Below are 13,742 nucleotides of genomic sequence, written 5' to 3' on the forward strand. Positions count from 1 at the left end.
ATTATGCGCCACCTATAAGTCAAAACTATTCCATTTAGTTACAGCCTGGAGGATGGTGGCATGACAGGAAGAACATCTCGAACATCTTGCCATTTAGATCACTATTCAACAATAATATGGGCGTGGAGCCTAAACCCGAACACGAGTTCGGCAGAATAATGAGCTGATACTGTTGGGAGGGGCGTTCTGCGAGACGTGCGCTGCAGTAGCCCAGACCCATACCAAGATGGAGGTCTGGAGCGGAGACGCGCATGCGTGCCGCCTCCGTGACGATCATGTAAACAAAACACTTGCGAGCAGCGCGTCTTGGCGACGGGCTGCTCGGTCGGACTGGGAGTTACGTGATTCCGAATGGTGAGGGTCTTCAGTGAGATATCTGAAGTTCCCATAGCTTTGTGCCCATCATGATGGGTACTTCACGTAATTTGATGGTCAGTGAGATCTTCAGCGCACCAACACAGGGGAGCCTGGACGAGTTTTTAAGCTCATGCTTGAAGCTTATGTTTATACATAATTTTCGAACCCGCACGAGTGCCGTATCCCTTTTGATTTAGGGACATTATCTCAGCCGAGCAACTGGGGAGGAGCACAGTAGTTATAGCCCGACATGTTCTACACCACAGTGTATGCCCACTTTGTCGTTTTGAAATACAATTTGCATTGTTAAAAACAGGCAGCACAATTGACTCCGGTCATTTCGACAGGCTCTCCTAATGGAAGTGATCTAGTTTATCCTTTACTCCATTTAAGTTTATATTTTCGCAACTGCATGGTGACATGTCTATAACGTATTTAAGGCACATATCTGATCTCTTCGAGCCTCTAGTCGTCGTCCACTGAAAACACAGCCCATCACCTTTTATTTCACCCGGGGAGAGGGATTGGTCTTCCTTCCGGGTGAGTACATATAACTCTGTCTGTACTACTTAAAAAGATGAATCGTGCTCTAGAATAAATCTTTATGATGCACTCTTGCACATTTTACCATATAGGTTGACACCGGTTTTTTGCTACATACAAAGGAATAAGGTCAGTTTTACTCTACGCTTTACTCTTCACTTGAAATGTTACTATTTAATCTCTCTGTTCCCATAGAGGTCTAATTAGGTTATCCTTCCCTTTTGTAGGAATTAATGAACATTGTTGAAACTATAACACACCACGCCCTGACGAAGGATTGTTGCGTAATCCGAAATGCGTCAGCATACATTGTTGTTACGAGTGTGTTTAGGAAGCTCTGAGCAGAAAGAATCATACTGCCCAGAAGGATAATTGAGTTAATGTGGTTACTCTGTTTTGTTCAGCCACATATGAATTCCTGGTTTAATTTAATATGTAATTTCATGTATAATCTTCTGAGTACATTTTAGTGCTTTTGAGGACTGTCATTCAGCTCAGAATACTGTCATTGTTTCAGAATTTTGTCAATGTACAACTATTCGTTTTTTGTTAATGAAATCCCACTCTATTAGGTAATAGTGTGGCTGCAAATTTATAAATTTGAACGTGTTTTGGTAAAATGTACACATTCATATATCTATAAAAAACCCGTTATCTGTTTAAATGCTGTTGTGTCGCAGTTCTGTGGTGCTTTTCTGTAGACGAGCAGATAGACAGATGCTTTATATACCTTGCTATTTACATGAATAGATTATGAATACAGTGAATGCCGACTGCATCGAAAACTAATTTAGATTGTGGACTCCCGTGACTCAAAACATCTCCTGTCCGGAGTGGGATTGGACTCACGAGATTCTAATAATAACGGGGACCACGTCCCATTAGGAGTGCAGCATAGGGCTATCAGCTGGCAACGGCTGGTGTGTGTCTGGCATGACAGGAAGGACACACAGCTTGTGGCGGCTGTTTGGTTATCTACCAAACCATTATCTAGCTACCCATGGCCAATGTTCCCGCTAATTCATTTTCTCTATGTGTGGAACTGGTTGGCTGTGGTGCACACTTTATTTTTCATGCGGCGCAACTGTCTAATAAGGTAAGCCACTTTGTGAGAATGCATAGTTAGTGAGCTACTGTCTCTGAATAGAGTTTGGAAAGGAATCTTGGCTTTCCGTTCACTGCAATTCTTTACACATCGTTATAAAAGTTGCATCTTCCAACCCTTTTTCCAAACACAGAGGCTAAACAAATATTGTATATGTTATTATAAAGACAACTCACCAACTAGTCCACGACTTCAAGATTTGCCACAGTACCTAGCAAAAGTACTCCTGTGCACAGAAAAACGTGTCCTTTATGCCACTGGAAAAACACTCCTGTGTAGTACAAAAAACAAATATCGCTTTTCATAATTGATGTGGCTGTCAAAAAACTCAGACAGGATACAATATTTACAGATGGAATAATGGCAATTAAAAGAAATGTGTCAGAAAACATGGCAATAGGAGTAATGTGCCACTTTAAGTCCTTCAAGGGCCAGGAGACAGTCCTAGTTTGTGTAAGGATATGTAATGTGTAATAATGATAATTGCATCAGAATAACTGCATCTCAGTATTTGATGGTCAAAATTCATGGGCCTCTGCTTACTATTTATTTAACTGTTTTTTTAGAACACGCTTAATACCAGAGTTCAGTTTCTAAGTGTATATTCATGATTCAAACCTCTGTCGCTTTGCAGGGTCTTGCTTGTAAAACCTGCACATTGCCCCTGTGCTATCCTCCTTTCACTATCCACATTCCGTTGTCTTGTGACAACATTTACTCAAAAAAAGCCTTATAGCTAAGAGGCATAAACACCATCCATTTTTACTCTATAAAAACAGGCAAATGTGCGCAACAAAAATGGGCAACAATGAACACATGGGAGCTTCTACCCACAAAGCTGCACTGATATTTGTTAGCTACCAGCAGAGCAGTGGCATAGGAAAGAACTCGATTAAGATTGTTGCACGATCTCAAGAGGAATTTTAAGAGGAAAGAACATATTTTAATAGGCATAAAATGTCCCTATTACTTTTTCATTCCCTGAAAAATCATTTGAATCCAAGTAGGTAGCACAATCTTATCAGAGCCCTGCTTGCAAACCTGACATGGGAAGTTAAATGACAGGGCTCATAATACAGCCTATAGTATTGTCCTCCTTTCCTCGGCACAGTCTAGACACAATGCAAGAAGAGCCTTACTGAGGTTTATGGAGCACTGTTGAATAAAATCACATATATATGCCTTTTAAGTTAATGGCAGCAATGCTCAGTGGTACAACCGACTGAGTACCTTCTTCTGTAACCAGAGACCCCTTTTCTGTAATTCATTGCTATCAGTTAAATAAGTTGCAGCCGGATGCTGGAGTCAATAGTCGAAGAGCACATGTTTATATAGAAAAGCCCTCAGCAGCGGAACATAGATACAAACAGAAGGTGGTATTTCCTAACCTTTAGAAAACAAACATTTCCTTCCCTGTCCTGCCGAAACGTTTGACTTGGTTTTTGAACTTTGCTGATTTGTTCATCACCAAGGAGTGTTCTCCTTTGCCCTTCCACCTGTAACCCCGAATACCCCGGCTCCTGTGCTATCCTCTGATACTAGTTGACAGAGCACTTTAAAAAGTGAAGGATTGTAGCAGTAAACACTCATTGGGATATTTGCATACCAACAATACTTTGCAAGCAAATATATATTTAATGTCTCTTCATGATATTATGAGCATTTTAAGACAATTTCATGAATCTGCATGTATAGAATTATTTTGCATTTTTTTCTTACAACATATCCCACCCGTACAACCATATAGTATTATACAAGTGCTCAGTGAAGGCGTTTTTGTATAGCAGCGAGTAACCACATACTTTGTTATGGTCTATGCCCAATGAACTCTGAACACTTGGAAAGGATGCAGATTGTGTGAAAAGCATTCTATTATCTGAATATCCATTGCCCTAATATTATAGTGGAGTAATGCCAAGCACAATCCATATCTGTTATCCATTGTAGGCCAAGTAAATGATATTGCAATGTTGCTCTCCACTTATAGGGTGAGATTAGCAATGCTAAAGTAGAAGACGCTGAGCATGACATTCGTCTACTCAAAATACTTAGACGGCAAGTTTATATTTGCGTTTCACAATGTGCAATGGGCCTGTTGCAAGGCATTTGCATGACGTATGTACAAAGAAGAGGAAGCATTGGACGAGGCTACACATCCAAGCAGCCTGCTCACTGACAGTCTGTATCCAATATTTGGCCAACAGTTGGGTTACTTAGTGTGGGTGATGCTTTTGGTCAGACATTATAAGCAACAGAAATTATGGCGCATGAACGTTATTCATATTACAACAAATATAAAGCAAGTGGATGTAGGTAAGCCTGGTAACCTTTCGTAGAGCCAAGAGAGGAAGTGTCTACGTTGATATCTAAATGTGTTCTGGGGGCAGACGTTAGAGTCATATGGTAAAAGCGTGGTAGAGTCAAGTATCTGAGTCATGGGTGGGGAGGGGTCATTATTTGGTTAATGTGTCCAGGCTTATCTTGGTTAGATTCTTCTGTTCATGGAGCCACTTTTTCACATTAGATTTTAACCTCTTGCGGGTGGATTCTGTTGTTAGGGTTTTTAGTTTTTTTAGGTCATGGTTGCATAGTAGGGTAATGCAAATGAGTTATACCAGAATATCAATATTAGTTCGTTATTTTAAGAGAAAACAAATGTCGGGTAATTGTTGTGGCTTGTACCTTATTCAATCTTTTTGAATGGGTGAGAATTGTCTCTGTGCACTGCTAAAAATCTTCTGAGCGGAACCCAGAAGCAAGCTGGGCAAGCGCAAGTGCGCACAGCTTAGAGGGAACATTGCTGGCCATTCTAATCACTGTGCCCATTTCCACCTATTACTTGCTCCTCCCCACCCAAAACACATCCTCATGGAATCGCATTGCTCTATCAAGCAGTAACATCAAATGTTGGCCTGCCAGTGCTATTTTTAAGTGGTCTGCTGACAGTTAATGACTTAACTGCAGCTGTAAATGCAATACTGGTGTAATAAAAATTTCTTAACCCCTTGATGTATATCTGTTCCTTGCACTGACGTGTTAAAACACGCTTTGGAAAAGCCAACAGGCTTGGCTTGGGTTTAGGTATTGTATAGGCAGTTGCCAAAGTCACTGTTATCATATGCCCAGGTAATCACACCAGTTTCCATCTGTTACAATCTCATTTAGTACCATTGTGGCAGTGCCCGATACAATGTGTACTTTTTCTTCTTTAAACATTTTTTACTTTCCTTTGCAATTCTGGTGCGAACGGCTACGGAGAAAGCATTTGACCAGAATAAGGATAAACACTTGTATCATTCAGAATGAGAAGGGCTCTGAATTACTTGTTTTTCCCCTTTGTTCCACTTCCCTCCCTGAGCGCTTTGAAACACTCTGCTGTGTATAGGCGCTATGCAAGTTATAAATAAATAAATTATAGATATGGAGCAACTTTTTCCGCTTGAAGTCTTTCTTCCACGTTAGGTTTTATTTGCCCCGATTGTCGGTCCGCTTCGGCAGTGCTTCCAAAATAGAACACAAGCGATTTATAGTCGTGGCAGTGCAGTGCAACTAGCAGAGGACTGGCTGCAGCATTGCCTGTGACGTGCACAGGCACTTCCTGCCTGTGAAAGGGGATACTTAGAAAAGGGCTACATGTGCTCCTATGAAGACCTCAGTGCAGTCAACTTTCATCTGTAAATTCACAAAGTGATACACTGAGAAACCAGTAGGGGCAACTAGGCGTTGAGTGAGGAAGGAAGGGGAATTAGCTCAGATGGTAGAGCGCTCGCTTAGCATGCGAGAGGTAGCGGGATCGATGCCCGCATTCTCCAGTAAATTATTTTTATTTTTTAAAGTACACCTTAAATTGCAGAAAGTCTGTTGAGAATTAAAACAAGGAAGAATTGCAAGAGTGTACGCCTGTACGGGATCATTTTTAAAAGCCTTGAGGCATGCAAATTGCAGTATAACAGTAATTTATTGGCATGACTCAACATACAAGTATTCCCAAAGCTCCATTATACATATATTTCACGTTACAGGCATATAGTATTGTATGCACACTGTGCGTGCATTGAACTGTGAACGAACCCATGGTACAAATAGCAAACATTGATGGCAAAAGTGAGTTTCTTCGAAAAACTATTAGTATGACACGAATTCACGCCTTCGAGAGGTGCCAAGGCGTGAAAATATAGAAATATTTAAAAAGGGGAAAACAATTTCTCAAACGGAATTTAAATGAAATGGCATACGGTTTCGGTGCGCTTTATAAATTGCAAAAAAATGAAATAAATAGAATTACATTTTTTAAGAATAAAATAAACCTGTGGAGAATGCGGGCATCGATCCCGCTACCTCTCGCATGCTAAGCGAGCGCTCTACCATCTGAACTAATTCCCCGTCGTATCCATTACGGTGCTGTTGAAACAGTCCAAGTGTTCTTTCATAACTCAAGTCTCTGAATTTGTAACACCCACAGGTGAGCAACTGACCTGTAAAGATACACATCCAACAAAGAGAAACGTACTCCCCTTCATTGCAGAACTATTGGAAACCACCATAAGCTAGAACCCTATTGGGCAGAATTCTAGTCTCTGTCGGACGTCAATATAGTGTCACAGCAACTGTTCCCTCAAAGCACATGAATATTCACCGAAATTACCCAAACGTTTGCATAAACGGAGGCATCCGGCTCTCATGCTAGATGCATGTCTAGTAAAACTTAATACTGTGCAGCTTTTAAAAATAACATGTATATATGGGTCGTTGGCTGAAGCAGCCTCAACAGGTATCGAGAGAAAACAAAGCTTTGATGGCAAATTGACACTTTTTTTTAATTGATAACGTAGATCTGCGGTTGAAAGTGTAATTCAGGGTCAGACAAAAGCTTATGATACAAAATCTTTAACCACTTGTGTGAAGTGTCCGAGTGCATCCGTTGCATACGGAGTGTCCGTGAGCCCCCCTTCCGCCTACAAAGGCCACGCGCACACACTTGTAGTTGGGTCGTGCTCCCCGGTCGCTCTGAGGCAGCCAGGAACACCCACTTTATTTATACCGCACGCCGCGGAGTGCAACGTCTGCCGCGTGCATGTGCCCTTAAAGGGGCAGCACCACACGCCTCCTTTTTCATAAGAAACGAAGAACAGAGGTTAACTACACACACGATATAAGAACACTTTACTCACAAAGGAACAGACCCCTTTAATCACAGCCACCCCAGTCACATGCCTCAATTCCAGTCCAGGGGGTGGTCCCACCAGTTCAGGGGTCCAGTACATAGTCACTCAGGTGGGGAGGACTCCCCCTCCTAACCCTCGGGGGATACCTCCTGTCTGCCTACGGATCGGGCCCTGCTCACCTGAGCTCCCCCGAGCCGGGGAGCTTGGCGGATGGGCCAGGCCATCACCCTTGTCCATCACTAACGTCCCTTCTCTGGAATGCCTCCGACCTGGCTTCTCCAAGTTTCTTGAAGAAACGGGCGTTATGGGTGACAAAGGCAGTCCCATCCGAGGCTGTTACCATGGAGCCGTGCACTGCTACCACGTCCAGCGAACCAGGCTTGTATGTCAAAGATAGCTTTCACTGGCACACCACAGCCCGCACGCTGAAGCCCGGATGAGCCAAGCAGATGCGGGGGCGTTCGAGAACCACGTTTGGAAAGTGGCAGCTGAGTGCAGGTTTCTAGTTCTGGTTTGGAGTTTGTAGTGGTTTGAACCATACACAGAGCGAGTTATGTGCCAAGAAATGTGTGAATGTGGTTTTACACAACGGAACGGGGGCGAGGGCTACCTTGGGAGTGACACAATCAGAAAAACCTGAAAAAGTAATTGGTGACCAGGGGCGAGAGGGCTGGGGGGGATCCACATATTGAAATGGCCAATGAAATTAGAGTATTGACATGGGATGTCAGAGGCCTGGGAACTTACATGCACAGGAACCGGGTGAAATCCTTTATTAACAGGACAAGGGTGGCCATTGCAATGTTGCAGGAGACCCACCTGACCAAGAAGACTATGGCTGCGGTAACGGAACACTGGGATGGGCAATGCTATGGGGCCCCCTACTCAAAATATGCCACCGGGGTGCTCATCTGGATAAGTCCGGCAACTCCATTCAAACTACTGAGCTGGGAGGCAGATCTCAAAGGCTGGTACCTAATAGTAAAAGAATGCATTGAACTGGTGGAGCTCTGCATAATAAACTCATACTTCCCCAACCATGGGATCCCGAAACACCTAGATACACTAGGGGCCAAACTAGCCCAATGCCGAGAGAGTTTTTTCATATGGGGAGGAAACCTCAATTGTGTTATGGATTGGGAGCTGGACAGGTCTAAACCGACAGCAACCAGAAATTACGCCGCAACAGGGGCACTAAACACACTGGTAGAAGCCCTGGGCCTAGTAGATGTGTGGAGGGAGCTACATCCCACAGACAAAGGTTACTCATACTTCTCATCGCAACAATCCGTGCACACGAAAATTGACTAATTTGTGGCCAAGAGCTACAAAACACAAATAGAATAGGCACAGTACTTAGGCAGGTCAATATCAGACCATTCACCGCTGCTGATGAATTGGAAAATGCGGGGGCCAAGACCACCCATACCGCTGTGGCGTATGGCAACAGACGCCCTAACAGATTCAGCCTTCATGGAGGAGCTGCGAGATAAAATAGAGGAATATGTGGAAAAGAACATAGGTAGCGTTGAAAGATGGGGCACAGTCTGGGAGGCAATGAAAGTAGTGGTGAGGGGCGGGTCATTGTGGGTGCGGGGGGCATACAGAAAACGCTGAGAGCTGAACTGGAGAAACTGGAGGAGGAGAAAAAACACAAAGTCAGACACAAGGGGAACAAGGGAGGAGGAGGTGGAACTATCACGATTGCGAGGAGATTGGCAAGAAGCATGGGGAAGGCTCTCCAAGTTCGATTACTCAGTGAAAACCACAAAAGCACATGCCGAGGGAGATAAGCCAGACAGACTATTAGTGTGGCTATGCAGGAGAGAGCACCCACGATCTCAAACCACGGAGATCAAAGATGCAGCAGGCACAACACGTAAAACACAACACGAAATCAACAACATTTTTCGAGATTTCTACTCCCACCTCTACAGTCATGAACATCAAGTGCCACAAATTGACATATTAAACACACTGGATGAAATAGGACTCCCCAAAATAGATCCATCACAACAGGAATCCTTAGAAGCCAAAATAACAGGGGATGATATCACGGAGGCAATACGGTCACTTGCCTCTAGTAAAACACCGGGAAGTGACGGACTCCCTCCAGAATTCTATAAAACATGTGCCGGAATCCATGAGGGAAACCCTATTTATACCGAGACCTAAACCCGGGAAACCAATGGATGACTGTGGTTCATAGCGCCCGCTACCGATGCTGCACTATGATGTGAAGATTCTAACCACCACACTGGCCAGGCGCCTGAACAGGATAATGGGGGGCTTAATACATAGTGACCAAAACGGCTTTATACCGGGATGCAGCACAGCTTTGAACTTACGCAGGCTACAACACATACTCGAACAAATGGCAGCATCCCAAGAACAGTATGCCATACTCTCCCTGGACGCCACAAAGGCGTTCGACTCAATATACTGGGAATGGCTGGTGGCAACACTAAGGGAATTTGGATTCAGGGAGGGATTCATCCGATGGGTGCGAATATTATACACAAACCCAAAGGCCAGGGTTAAAACAGGGAGGATAGTTTCAGCAATCTGGGATATACAGAGAGGGATGAGACAGGGATGTCCATTATCCTCAATGCTGTACGTGCTGGGCCTTGAACCGATAGCAATATACCTCAGGAAGCAACACCTCGATGCTGGCATCTGAGTTGGGGGAACAGGACACCTGCTGTCGCTCTACACGGATGACGTGCTGATGTACATGAGAGATACGCACCTGAATATACCGGTGATCCTGGACATACTCGACAAGTACGCCAAAGTGTCAGGGATCCACTTCAGCAAGACCAAATCCTGCATATTCCCGTTAGCAGGGTTGAGAGGGAAGAGTGTTAGCGAACTACCAGCTGTTGGACTTAACTGGGAGGTGGACTCGTTCAGGTACCTGGGATTGAATATTAGACATACACCGGAACAAATGCACGAACACAACGTGGCAAAGGTGGTGTAGGGCTTGAGGAAGTCCATGAAGTTATGGTCAAAGCTGCCACTATAACTGTTAGGTAGGGTAGCCATCACCAAAATGATTATTCTTCTGAGGTTCTTGTACTTGTTCAACAACGTGCACTACTATGTTGGGGCATCCTTTTTCCGCTTCTTGGAGGTGCTGCTCTGAGAACTCTTGTGGGGCGCCAATCACCACAGACTCCCACTAGCAATTTTATATCTACCATACGATAAGGACGGGGTGAAATTGCCAAACCTCGAGAAGTACTACCTGGCAGCCCAGCTCAGTCACGCAATTAAATGGCTGGCGGACAAAACTACCTCAGAAACATACTTACTGCAGCACCTAGTGACTCCCATCAAACTAAAAGAAATACTTTTGGTAACACGGGGGGGGGCGGAACACACCCCACTGATAGTACCGCTGGGTAGGAAGGTATGGAGGAGAGCACAAACCTTACTGAAAATAACAAACCCCTACTCACCCGAGGTGCCGATAGCAGCAGATACATGCAAGGACAGTACAGATATGGCAGTGGTAAGAAAATGGGAAGGGAAAGGGATATACACATGGGGAGATGTATATGAAGACGGGGTCTTCAGAGAATTCGACTCAATGCAAGAAAGAGAGGAGCTGCTGAGCGGTCAATTTCTCTGGTACCGCAGAGTCCAGGAAAAGGCCAAAGAAAGATTGGAGGGCTGGCCAGAGGAACCACAGGCAAGTCCACTGCTGACCCTGATGTACAATTTAAACAACAGCTGGAGGCCGACTTCTCGGCTGTACAGCATGCTGATAGACACAACCAACCCCAAGGGCACAGCACTGAAAGAACAATGGGAGAAAGACCTAGGTGCAAACATAACAGAGAAAAAATGGAAGAGAATACTGAGCTTTCCTAAGGCTGTATCGAGGAACCAGTGCTTCAAACTAATACAACTGAATGTGTTGTACCGCACATACATGACCCCACACAGAATAGCTATGTTTAACAAAGAAGCGAGTTCACAATGCCCTCGGTGCAAAGGCGAGAATGCTCACCTGTTACACATGTTCTGGGGTTGTGTGCGGGTGCGAAGTTTCTGGGCACACATAGAGAGAGCTTGCAGGGAGGCTGGAGTAAACAGGTATGAGTGTTCACTGAAAGAATAACTGCTTGGTGCCTACCCCAGAATCAGCAAAAAGAAACACGTGGCCAGGTTTATAGACCTGGCATGCATATTAGCCAAGAGAACCATCGACATGTCCTGGAAAACTGCTGCGGGGCCACAATATGGAAAATGGCGCAAGGAATTCGAAAGGTGGGCAGAGGCGGAGACCAAGGTGTGGGTGGAGGGAGCGCACAGATCAGAATCTGGTGGTAATGATAAATGTGCCAGATGGAATGCGTTGCTCTGGGATATGTTTCACCCGTCTGATGACAAACCTCCATGAGTGCACCAACTAAAACAGGAATCACCTGCGCTGTGCCCAGCCTAGTCACCCCTGGCACCAAATGACATTGCCCAACTTGTGACATGAGGAGCGAACAGACTAAGCCCCAAACATGGAAGTGTTTGCCCTAACCGAGGTTATAAGTAACACATGGCACATGTAGGAAGTTGTTTGTTAAAGGAATGGTGCGGTCAGAAATATTATTGTCCCTATGGTTCGGCCATTTGTTTTTAACCATAAATCGATCGATCATACAAACATTTCCTATGCACCTTACCAGAGTTTTCGTCCCTTGAACACAAGTGAAATCAGGCAGCAGGGCGCGGCCATCTTCTGATGATCTTATCACTTGCCGCATCACCCTGGGTGACCTGCGTTTGCGGCACTAAATCATATCCCCCGCCCCTGAGCCCCACTGATATTCTCCGCCTCTCTCCGTGACGTTACTGGACAGTGTAGCCAAACACGCCCAGTCATCACCTACGCGACTAGACGCGGGACCCGGAAAACAACACACATCGTCTCACAGCACGTCACAATTAGGAATATGTAACTGAACTTTAAAAGGAAACATCAAGACTGTACAATTGTTAAAGTTCATTTATTTCACATTAAATGTTTCGATAACATTCGGCGTCTGACATAATCAATAAAAAATGGGACTTTTTTTCTTTGCTCTCGATCCGCAAATCCGCAAATGTTTATCGTGAGTCACACGCTGTTCCTTTTGGGTACACAGGGTGTTCGTTTTGTCTTAATGAAGCACTTTGGTCGCACGGTGAATTGCAAAGCTGGTGCATCAACTTGGCACTAGACCACCGTAAAGGTTGTTATGTTGCTCCTAATCACTGGTACCGCGTACGGGCATATTGGACCTTGTCTGTCGTGCCAAAAAACGGTTAAGTAGATCCAGTGATTGACATGTAGCTGCAGCTGGCGGTTGAAGAATCCATCAGTCGGGTTCTGGAATAGATGACAATCGCAGAATGGAACGATGTACCTGTTTGCAAAACATAAAAATAGAAATGTGTCTCAGTAGCCGATCTTTATTACAATTAATCATTTTCTTTATTAGCGCAGAGGTGACACAATGTGAACCGAGAGAATACAACATGGAATATCAAAGTACTCCGCTATTTGCTTCCGAGGATAGTGCAATGGAGTATGTTGAGCTCTAAACGTAATGCGCAAACTGGGGCATCAATTCGAGGTGCACAAACAATGTAATGATTTATTAGCGTAGAACCAGGGAGAAACGAGTGGTGGTCTACATGCGTCTCGATGCTGGCCTACCGATGTGCCTGGTAGAAGCCCAGCAAAGGTTGTACTAGCACTTCATTGCAATATGCCACACAGAACAAACAAGTACAATGTGACCTAGCAATAACGGTCAGCTATTTGTATTTCCACTAGTTCTGGTATAAAATCCTCTAAAGAGAAACTTACATTATATTCAGCATTTCCATTCTCTTGGCGTAATGCAGACCGTAATGCAGACTCCTCCGTTCGTGTCAACGAATTTTCATAAACTGAACTTATATGTAACTAGGTCCAGTTTCGGAATGGGCAACCTTACCATATCATACGTTATTACACCCCCCCTTCAATTCAATCCCTTTCGGAATGGTCCCTGCCTCTCAAGGTCAAAAAACAATAGAACCTTATACTGTGCGCGTGTCATGATGCCTACCTCCAAGGAGCCAGGTCCGACCCAGCGACCCCAGAGGCAGGCATCATTTCCCCCAGGGGAGTGCCAGCGGGCCCAAGATGTGGCCCTTTGGACGCAGTCCTGGCGCCTTAGGCGCCAGGCTCATGTTGGACCTCTGTCCTGGCGCCTTAGGCGCCAGGCTCATAAAGCTAGACATGTGTTCAAGTGTTTTCATGTGCACTTACCTGATGCAGACCATGCTGCCACATCCAGGCCCTCCTCAGGCCTGAATGGAACTACTTTACCTGTGGGACTACTTTCCACCCGGGTGTGGTCGGGGAAGGATACATACCTGATCGGAGGAAGGATGCACACTTGGGACTTCTTGGGACGCTTGTGTGTACACCAAGTTAGATCTCCGAGGAGCTTATCACCTGCTGCGCATTAAAGAAGGCGACGAATGGAATACTGCATTCCGCACCAAGTTTGGGCTCTTCGAATATCAGGTGA

At 44.8% G+C, this 13,742-nt stretch overlaps 2 non-coding genes across 2 annotated transcripts; one reads left to right on the forward strand and one right to left on the reverse strand.

The window, feature by feature from the left end:
- The first annotated feature begins 5,744 nt into the window (after positions 1-5,744).
- Positions 5,745-5,817, forward strand: TRNAA-AGC (transfer RNA alanine (anticodon AGC)). Its single transcript has one exon. It is a non-coding gene; the product is annotated as a tRNA-Ala (tRNA).
- A 498-nt stretch (positions 5,818-6,315) lies between these two features.
- On the reverse strand, positions 6,316-6,388 carry TRNAA-AGC (transfer RNA alanine (anticodon AGC)). The gene has a single exon. It is a non-coding gene; the product is annotated as a tRNA-Ala (tRNA).
- Positions 6,389-13,742: the final 7,354 nt, after the last annotated feature.

Source organism: Ambystoma mexicanum, chromosome 5q, assembly GCF_040938575.1.
Source record: "Ambystoma mexicanum isolate Mex_15411 chromosome 5q, UKY_AmexF1_1, whole genome shotgun sequence".
NCBI classification, from domain to species: Eukaryota; Metazoa; Chordata; class Amphibia; order Caudata; family Ambystomatidae; genus Ambystoma; species Ambystoma mexicanum.